The following is a 7,170-nucleotide window of genomic DNA, read 5'->3' as shown; positions in this document are numbered from 1 at the left end:
ATGAGAGACAGGAAGGAAGGAAGGAAGGAAGGAAGGAAGGAAGGAAGGAAGGAAGGAGATGGGAATGAGAAGGAGGGAGGCAGTAAAGGAGGAAGGGGGGGAGATTGGGATGAGAGGGAAGGAGAGTCTGAGGGAAGTCCTGCCTTAGCACTTAGCCACCAGCAGCCCAGTGCCTTGTTGTCCTCGTGGTGACCTTCCATACCCACCATCAGCCACCTGGCCAAGAAGAGTGAGCACAGCTACAGCAGCCTCAAGGAGCCTACCTAGGTGCCTCCTCAGGGAAATGGGGCTGAGCTGGGTTGATCTGTAGGGTCCTGGTGCTGTGGGAGCTCAACGGCCAGGATGGGTGCTTGCCTAGGCTGCCCAGGGCTCTGGACAGCCTGCTGCCATCCGGGAGTCTCCACATGGCCTGAGAGAGACGGGGAGGCTCCTTTGGTGTACAAGACTTTGGCATTTGCCCTGGCCTCACCTTCCTCCACTGGAGACATCCAGATTCCCCCTCCCAGACTTGCCTGGCTCCTCATAGGAAGCGGGAATGACACTGCTGCATGGAAGCATGGAAGAGAAAGTTTGTAGGAGGCAGTTTCCTCCGACTCCAACTTTTGCTTGACAGATCTCTGAAGAGGAGGAGGGGGTGGCAGGGGAGCTGCATGAGGGAAGACTGCCCCAACAAGCCAGAATCCTTTCCAAACACTATTGGAAAAGGCCTTTCCCTTTTGAGAACAGGCAGCTTCCCTTGTGCAGGATCGAGGAGCTCTGCTCCCCTGCCTCCTCATCCTGCTCGCCAGATATCTGTCAAGGCAGAAACTGGACTTGGAGAAAACTGCTTCCTGGAAACTTTCTCCTTCCACACAGAGTAACATCATCCCCCGCCTCCTGCTTTGCTGGGATGGGACACCGGATAGGGAAATGCCAACAATGTCTGGGATTGGGAGAAAAACATCTCCTTTGGCATGCTGTATACACACACACACACACACACACACACACACACACACACACCATTCCAAACTCAGAGTCCCTGTGTGTGTGTTTGTGTGTGCACACATGTAGAGGTTATACAAAGGTTATGTACAGACATGCGCAGCAAACTGCCATATCTTAGTAACCGATTATCTCAACTCTCTATGAGCTCACCTAATTAGCAGAACCAGGCAGTACCATGGAGTTACGTGAGATTCTACCTTGGCTGGGATGGTCTTAGAGATTGACAAGGAGAATGTACCAATAAGATGCTGTTGCTACCTATGCTCTTGCTTTGCTTGTTGAAACTGTATAAATGCCAAATAAACTTTGCTTAAGGCAGACAGACATTTTGACACCTGCTGTGATGGATTTCTGAGATCAACACACACATATAGTCGCACTTGACTTCCAACAATTTGGGGAGGCAAGAAGCTTGTGGGGCACCAAATTTTCTCTATGTTGAGTTAGCCGATGCAACTTGTTCTGTCCTGACCCAACCAGAATTCTGGGAGTTGAAGTACACACATCTTAAAGTTGCCAACTTTGAATACACGAATTTAAATTATTCTCCTACAACTGATCTGCCTCATATATCTCCTTCACATATGCACAGTTGATAATTGTATGTATTATATACCTGTTTTTATTTTATAGGCCATGAGAAGTGCATATATAGAAGAGATTGGACATGGGTTTTTCAATATAAATAACAAATACATAAAATTTATTTCCATGGAATAAAACAAACTACTGGGGAATTGTATCTAAGCTAACAATGTCTGCCATTTATGGTGTTCACTAAGAACTGTTTAAAATATTATTTTTGAAAAGTACAGTCTTGTTTTTTTCAAATTTTAGTCCTGACTGAAAAATGTCAAAAGGTATTGCAGCAGACACATGCTTCATTCAATAACCAGTGTAAAATATATAAGATTTAGAATTAGGCTGTAGACTCCTATGCTATTTATTTATACCACTCTCCCACCTGGTATGCAAGGCAGCTAATGAAATTTAACAACAGAAACAATATAAAAAGAACTAAGAAACCAGCAAAAAGAAGACAACAAGGAAGAGTTATTACCAAAATTAATAATGATTAAAGAATTAAAATATTTTAAAAGACTTAAAAAAGAAATGGGATGAACAGGAAGATGTCTGGGGGCGGGGGGAGAAAGAGGAGTTATAACAGATAGCTTTAAAACTAGACAGTGGAAAAGGGTAGAGAGCAGAGAAAAATTAGATCACAGAATCAGAACACAGAGTTAGAACAGGGATGGGTTGCTGCCAGCGTTACTGCTGGTTCACAAGCCTCACGCAACATGCACGTGCACAAGACGCGCACTGCCCATTTGTGCGTTCTTCAATGTAAATTGTTCTGTGAGCATGCTCAGTCACTAAAATCCAAAATGGCGGCAGCCAAGTGGCAGTGAAGGAACTGGTTTCGGGGCGTGGCAGGCCTGGGTCGCTGCCGATTCTGTAACCCAGACCTGAATTCCACTACCGGTTTGGCCAAACTGGGCCAAACCAGCAGCAATCCCCCTCTGACTTAGAAGTAGATGGAGTAAAAGACTTAAGAGAAGAGTATGGGAGACAAGCCAAAAAAGAGATAAGATTAAAAGCTTGTATGTGGACGAGATAATGGATAAGGGGAGAAAAAGTATAAAAGAGTTTCCATGGTTTCCATACACTTTAATAATGTGTATTAATATTAGAATTATTTAGGCCAGATAATTATTTTGTATGTAGTGCAATAAACATTAGGATAAATACTTTAATATAAATAGGTATGAAGAGTGAAATAAGGGAATTATGAAAAATTATGAATAAGAATTAATTATCAATTGGAAAAGGAGAGCTTGAATGATGGTATTATTAAATGTATAAAATATGATTAGCAGTGAAATGATAGAATCAAACATGATTTTATCATGTTTGATTAAATCATCATGAATGATTAAAAAACAAAATAATATATTTCAATGTAGACATGTGTATTAATAATAGAACTACACAAACTGGACGATTGGAAAGAATATGAATAGATGTACTTTAAATGGTCAAATGATTGTGATTGGTATTAGAAGTGTACATTGAGACATAATGAAAGAAGGAAGGATGAAACTTTAAATAGATGTGAAGAGACAAATAAGGGGAATATGAATAATAAAACAGCTGAAGATGGGAAATAGAAAAGAAACGTCTTTGAATATTACAGCGGCATGGGGAGGGAAGGTTAAAACAGAGATAGAAATAAGAGGGTAATAATAGTATGTATGTATATATGTACACTAATGAAACAGCATAATGAAATAATAGAGAGTGTGGCAGGCCAAAGATCCTAAAAAGGAGTATAACTGCAGGCCTGACAGGTGGCCTCTCCTCAGAAGAAAAACGTTTCCTGAAAAGAGAATAACATAAAAGTTAACATAACAAAATTAACCACCTCTTCCTCCCCCCCAGGGGGGACCCCTTGGCTTATCGTGAAACTTCTCATGGAAGTGTTCTACTAACTTCTCCACTTTTGGGTTCCAGCTTTTCACCCAAGTAGCTTCAGACAAAGGGTAACTCTTTGGCCTGCCACATTCTCTATTATTTCATTATGCTGTTTCATTAATGTAGTAATTGGGAGGGGGAATAGAAAGGAGTAGAATTGTGGAATGTGTTGTTGTTATTCCTTTCTAGAAGCCAAGGTCATCACCTGACTGGAACCAGCTGGGTGGAGATCCCAGCATGGGTGAAGAAGATTGGACCATGTGATGGATTTATGGGTGTGAGGATAAGATCATGAACTTTCAACTGGGTGGCATCCCAGGAAGCTTTAAGATTTGGGATTCCACAGATGTGCCAACATGTCTGTCTTATTAAATTGAAACTTTAAGGATAGCTCTGCCTTGGACTCTGATTTAATTCTGCATGATATTTGGAACGCTGACATTATCCCAAATCTCCTTTTAAAATAAATCACCAGCATCCCGGCAAGGGGGCTGGTGATGGGGTGCTGATTTCCCAATGCTGACTGACTGGGACAGCATAAAATATCAGCGAACAATTAAGAGAAAGCCTTTTGAGATAAGAAGCTGAGATGAGACGCTTCTCTGCAAATCTTCAGTGCGAAGGAATTTCTGTTTCAAGATTTGAAGCATCTGGAGGAATGCAGTGGGAGAAAGATTCTACACACAGCTGGAAGCGACAAGATGTTTGGAATCCCAGACCAATTTCTTCAGCCAAACGTGAGTCAATCTCCCCCTCCTTTCACTAGTGAAATCTGCAATGGACTGGAGTGGAGATAATTACTCCTTCCAAATAGCGATAAATGAAATGACCCATTACCCTGCAACTGAGTTGAAGATAGATTCCCTATCAAAATGGGAATTTCAACCCAGTCAGCAAGAAGGGATTTGGCCAGTATCTTTCACTTGCTAGCCACCGGAAATTGGGCTGCAGCTTGTGAATGAAGCACCACCAAATTGGGCTTTCTTCCCAGAGTATGGATGGAAAAGGTGCCAGTGGGCACCTGCTTGACCATCAGCATGGGAAAATCCTCCAAGCCAGCAGAAGGGGCCTTGGCCCATAAATCCTCCAAGCCAGCAGAGAGGCCTTGGCACACGACGCCCCTGCAAGCCATTGTTGGTTGAACTGCAACCTGTGAATCAGGAACCTCCGGGATGGGTCTTAACCCCAGGTCATGGATGGAAGGGATGTCAGTGGGCACGTGCCCTCCCTCAGCAAATGGCACCATGTCAGATAACTGGGCAGTGGCCAAACCAGGGATTGACCTCCCCACCAGTTCCAGTCTTCCCAGAAATGCCCCAACAGGTTCTTACCCCACCTTCCTACAGAGAAGGGTTCTTGACAAAGAAAGAAGGGATTACCAAGGGGGAAGCTACAGGATGGATAGCAGAACAATGTGATGAGGTGGTTCCTAAGTTTAGAGATGTAACTAGGTTCCCTTCCTCGTGGGAGCCAATAAAATGCCACCATTGCTGTCAACTTGGCCACAGAGATCAGAGTGCTTGGCTCCAGCCCCAATGTCACAAACGTGCACACCAACCACCACGGTGGTAAAGAGAAGGCCCCAGATGCCAGCAGAAAAGAGTCTGGGCCAACAACCTCTGGAAGAGAATTCCCAACCTAAGGTGACGAAAAGTTTTACCAAAGGGGAGGCCTCGGAGGAGGAAAAGGGCAAGCAACCTCTGGAAGAGTATCCCCAACCTAAGTGATGAAGAGTCCTACCAAGGGGAAGGCCTCGGAGGAGGAAAAGGGCAAACAACCTCTGGAAGAGGATCCTCAACCTAAGGTAACAAAAAGTCCTACCAAGGGGGAGGCCTCAGAGGAGGAAAAGGGCAAACAACCTCTGGAAGAGGATCCCCAACCTAAGGTGGTGAAGAATCCTACCAAGGGGGAGGCCTCAGAAGAGGAGAAGGGCAAACAACCTCTGGAAGAGGATCCCCAACCTAAGGTGGTGAAGAATCCTACCAAGGGGGAGGCCTCAGAAGAGGAGAAGGGCAAACAACCTCTGGAAGAGGATCCCCAACCTAAGGTGATGAAAAGTTCTACCAATGGGGAGGCCTTGGAGGAGGAAAATGTGGAAGATGACCCAATGGTGATTGCACCCATCCGCCCCGTCGCCTTCCAAGTCAACCTCCAAGTACCTGAGACCGGGGTGGAAGGGGAAGTTGAAGCAGTTGGGGACATTGGTTGCACTTGGTGCTTAATCAACATGTCGATTGTCAAGCAACTAGGCATATGCACAAGATCTCTAGCCTGTCCCATTTGGGTTGAGCAGGTAGATGGAACGCTACTTGGAGAGGCCCCAGCCATGTTAATAACTGAACTGGTGAAATTACAAGTGGGCCGCCACTATGAACTTCTCAGATTCATCGTGGCTGCAGAGATTCCAGAAAATATTATCTTGGGGCTTGCATGGTTTGACAAGTGGAAGCCTACGATAGTGGGAAGACAGCGGTAGGAATTGATGATTGCGTTTGGGCCGCTACCACCGGTGGAGGAAAAGGGCCACTCAGGGATGATTGAACCCAAGAGCCCAGAACCTGCAGCACTTGCAGCAGAGACAAAGAACCCAGGGGTCCAACAAGTACCAAAAAAACTTGTTGGGGGATGTTTTGTCAAGAAAACCACAGGACAACAGTTTTTAATATGATTGTACACTGCCCCGAGTCCCTTCTGGGAGAGGGGTGGTCTAGAAATTAAATAAAAGTTAAAGTTAAAGAAGGGAGAAGTTGTTCACCAGATCATTTCTTCCTCCCACCAAAAGGCAACCCAAGTCACTAACCGAAGCCAGGATAAGCTGATGACAGCTATGAAATTGGCACTCCCAACAGACCAGTGGCTCAACAATTACCAGGAAATCCTAACGATGGAAAATGGATTAGCCTGGAAGGGGTCCAAACTGTACGTCCCCGCGAGGTTGAGGCTGGAAGTTCTACAGCAAAGCCATGAGGCATAACTAGGAGGCCACTTTGGATTCCTAAAATCGCTCCACCTCGCCTGGCATCAATTTTGGTGGCCAAAGATGAAATCAGAGATGGAAGATTACGTAAAAAGCTGTGCTACTTGTGCAATGATGAAACCACTGCTGGAGAAATTCCCTGGACTACTACAACGAGTGGCCAGCCCTAACCGACCATGGGAAGAGGTCAAAATGGACTTCATTGTCGAACTCCCAGACAGGAGTGGGAATAGAGTAATCTGGACAGTTATTGATTTGGTTTCCAAGCAGGCACATTTCATTGCTTGCTCAGGATTGCCATCCGCAAAGAAATTAGCGAAAATGTTCATGAAACACATTTATCGCCTGAGCGGATTGCCCAAGAGGATCATTTCAGACCATGGAGTCCAGTTCACAGCCAAGTTCTGGAGAGAGGTCCTGAGATCCATTGGGTCCACATAAGAATTGAACTCAGAGGTTCATCCCAGCATGAACTGTGCAGCAGATAGGGCCAATGCGGTGATGGAACAATACATCCGGTGTTATGTGGACTATCAGCAAGACAACTGGTCGGACTTGCTACCCTTCGCCGAAGTGGTGTACAACAATGCAGTCCACAGCAGCACTGAATTAACTCCTTTCCAGATTACCAGTGGCATGGAATTTGTTGCCATGCCTGAGCTGCCTAGAGAACCTCCCTCCTCCATGTCTTTGAATGAATGGATGGACACGCTAAAGAAAGGATGGGAGAATAC

Source organism: Natrix helvetica, assembly GCF_964273705.1.
Source record: "Natrix helvetica genome assembly, chromosome: Z".
Classification (NCBI taxonomy): Eukaryota; Metazoa; Chordata; class Lepidosauria; order Squamata; family Natricidae; genus Natrix; species Natrix helvetica.
Note: the sequence above shows the minus strand (reverse complement) of the source record.